Source organism: Protopterus annectens, chromosome 14.part0 (genome assembly GCF_019279795.1).
Source record: "Protopterus annectens isolate FY-2018-M chromosome 14.part0, PAN1.0, whole genome shotgun sequence".
In the NCBI taxonomy this organism is placed as follows: Eukaryota; Metazoa; Chordata; order Ceratodontiformes; family Protopteridae; genus Protopterus; species Protopterus annectens.
In genome coordinates, this window is record NC_056748.1 from 531,717,676 (window position 1) to 531,721,317 (window position 3,642).

Here is a 3,642-nt window from a genome sequence, read left to right on the forward strand (position 1 = left end):
CACAGGACTCATGGATGGATGGACACCCATCCTCTCCCGGTCCTTGCACCAGCTCCCCCACACTGCCAGACTCTGGGTGGCAGAGGAGTAGGACTGACTCTGCCCCAGCGTGTGGCAACTGGCATGGGCGGGCATCGGCCTCATCCCAGGAGGGCAGCCTGGGGGCAGTAAAACCAACAGCCTCCAGGGAGGATGGGCTGGACACATGCCTGCTCTCTCCCATCCTCGGACGGGCTTTCCAGCTTGGGGCAGCAGATGACTCCTCTTCTCCAACTGCGTCTCTCCCTGGGGTTACAGGGGAGCCCATGTCAGGCTCCCTCAACTCCCCAGCCATGCCCTTGATGGGGGCTGGATACCCCCACGGGCAATGGAAGGCACTATGACCCTCAGACAGCCATAGCCCCAGGAGTAACTTGGGGCCGCAAAGTGTGTTTGAAGTATTAATGATCAATGTGTCCTGCAATTCATATTAGTTCTCACAGCTAGTTGCATTCTTCTTTGATGCACGAGCCATGTGATCCATCACTCAGAGTCGTACAGTTCTCGTTCACCAGGGGCACCACTGCCCGCCTGGCATCACACCTTGAGACGAGCATGCGTTTCACAGGCATCTTCGATGGCACCCGGACCGGGGTTACTCACCTCATGTGAGATGGTAGAGGCTCCCACGGTGGCTGGTGCACAGCCGCACTGCCAACCTTCCAAGTATTTGAACCAATGCCCCATGGGGAGTGGGGCATCCTCCACAGGTACCCATGACTGACATCGAGGGGAGAAGACACTGGTTTGCCACCACTGGGGTTGGCCCCGCATGGCCAGAAGGGAGGCCACCACCCCTGCCACCAGGACAGTACCCTCTCCCTCACCCTACTGCATGGGGAGCTAGCCACCCTTGGGGCATGCGGCAGAATACACCAATGGGCTGGATGCACCCTCCACCACCATTCCCCGGGGCAGCAGAGGAGCACCCGCATCTACCGTTGCCCAGATGGGACCCCTCCCTCCTGCCACCAGGAGGTGAAGGGCGATGGACACAACCCCTCCTCTCACTCCCTCCCCTCTCCCTCTGTTCCCTTGCGAGCCGCAGGCTCAGTCCCACTGGCCTCTGCCAGGGTGCATGGAGAGATAGGAGTCAGAGAGAGATGTAGAGGGTTAGGGCAGCAGAGTGAGGAGAGGCCCTGGTACCCGAGGACAGCGCCATTCTGGGACCCTCAGCATTAAGTTTGATTGTCTTCTTGGCATACTGCTGGGGGCCATGACCAACTCCAGAGGGGCCAATCCGAGGACCTCACTAAACCATCCAATTGGTAGTAGCGATGGGTGGTGTGTACAAAGGGCAGGGACTTAATCAATGTGAGTGTATGACCTGGACTTACTGGGAATTCCTCATTGGTGGGGAATAATTGCAATCTCCAGTCCCTATCATGAATGGGGTTCAGCGGATAACCCAGACCTGTCAGCCAAGGGTATACACACACACACTGATCCATTCAGTGTTGCAAGCGGACAGCCCCGGACATCTAAGGGCATCACAGACCTGTTATTGCTCAATATCATGTGGCTGAAAGCCACTTGTCCATCTAAGAAGTTGGAGACGACTGGCTGGGCTGCATAACTAGTTAGTATGATGGAGTCTCATTCGTTATCAGAATTAACCAGACAAATCGCTCCACCAACTAAGAATGGCCATGCACCACCACCCACAGAATCAAGAAAGAGTTATTAATCTGTTGATCCTTTCCATGTCTGGGCCAGGTGAGGCTTCCCATGTTGAGTAAAATTAAGTTGCAAGCTCCATCAATTCTTTTAAGTTTCAGCTTTGCAACCATACTCCCCCCAGAAACCAAAGACTTTGGTTTCCCGGAATCTCCCCGACGGGTCATGGGAATAATGTCGCTGATTCGCTAGTTGACATTGTTTATGACTGGAACTACAACGGTATCTAATCATCTTCGAACCTCTGACTTTCATTCTTGATTAATGAAAACATTATTGGCAAATGCTTTTGCTTTTGTTCATATTGTGTCTGTCCAAGAGTTTCACCTCTAGCGGCACAATACGAATGCCCCTGGCCATCCCTCTTAATCATGGCCCCAGTTCCAAAAACCAACAAAATAGAACTGGAGTCCTATTCCATTATTCCTAGCTGAAGTATTCAGGTGACCAGCCTGCTTTTCAAAGTAAATGCTTTGGACCACCAGGACACTCAGTTAAGAGCATTGAGGGAGCGCCGAGAGGCAGAGACTGGGACAGGCGGTAGCTCACTTTGCGGTGGACCGCCAGCCCAATCCCAAGATCCACCTATGAGCTTTTTAACTGCAGCATCTTTAATATACACTATTGGAGCTGGAATTACCATGGCTGCTGGCACCAGACTTGCCCTCCAATAGATCCTCATTAAAGGATTTAAAGTGTATTCATTCCAACTACAGGGCCTCGAAAGAGTCCTGTATTGTTAATTTTGTCATTACCTCCCCGAGTCGGGAGTGGGTAATTTGCATGCCTGGTGCCTTCCTTGGATGTGGTAGCTGTTTCTCAGGCTCCCTCTCTGGAATTGAGCCCTGCTTCGCCATTACCCATGGTCAACATGGTAGGCACAGGTAGTACCATCAAAAGTTTATAGGGTAGACATTTGAATGTTGCGTCGCTGCCATGAGAGCACGCAATTGGCCCGAGTTTATCTAGAGTCACTAAAGCTGCCAGGCCAAGACCCAGATTGGTTTTGGTCTAATAAATGCACACATCCCCGGAGGTCAGCACTCATCAGCATGTATTAGCTCTAGAATTACCACTGTTATCCAAGTAACAGTGGAGTGATCAAAGGAACCATAACTGAGTTGCTGGCTACTGAGACTTGTCTGCATATATCAACTGGACACAAGCTGATTTAAGTATATTTTTTCTGCACTTATTTAAGATTTGAGTCAGTAAATATTGTGTGTCTTTGATTCATTAAATATTGTGTCTCTGTCTCTCTGCAGTTAGTTCCCCACCCCCTCCCTGTTTTTAGTTGTGGTATTAATCTTGGTGGCTTTGGAATTGCCTGCCCCTGCTGCAAATCTCTTTTTGCACACTCCTTCTGGACCCATCTCATTTGCTCACTCAACTGAGTACAGTGAGATCATATTTTGATTTTGGATACTCCTACGAGGCCCATTGAGATCATATTTTGATTTTGGATACTCCTACGAGGCCCATCTCCTCTGCGGTGTACAGAGAGAGCACTTGGGAAGGGTATTCCCCTATAGTATCTTAATCTGCTCTGTTTCCTCCGTCTCAAAAAAAAAAAAATTGCACTTCATCTGCCTTACTGTATTTGTGTTTCTTCCTACTTTATTACCTTATTTTGCTTTTGCCTCTTCTTAAAAGTACTCAATTTAATTTATTCTGCTGCCTTTATTACTGCTTGTTAGTAGCCTGATTAAATTGTAACTGTTATTCTAAGGCCCTTGGTTTAAGCACTTGGGCTTCAAACCAGTTGTTTTAAATTAAAAAGGTTTGTGGTCTGCCCTGTTGTGGCAGGATAGGTAGCGTACATCCTTCTAAGTCGGGAACTGCTGATTGAAGGCTCAGTGTCTGTTATTCTAAAAGTGTATTAGTTCTGGGTTAAGAACTTCGGCTTCAGGCCAGTTATTTTACATT

General features: G+C 49.4%; 1 pseudogene; it reads right to left on the reverse strand.

Moving 5' to 3' along the window:
• Positions 1–380: 380 nt before the first annotated feature.
• LOC122789538 lies at positions 381–534 on the reverse strand (annotated as a pseudogene).
• Positions 535–3,642: the final 3,108 nt, after the last annotated feature.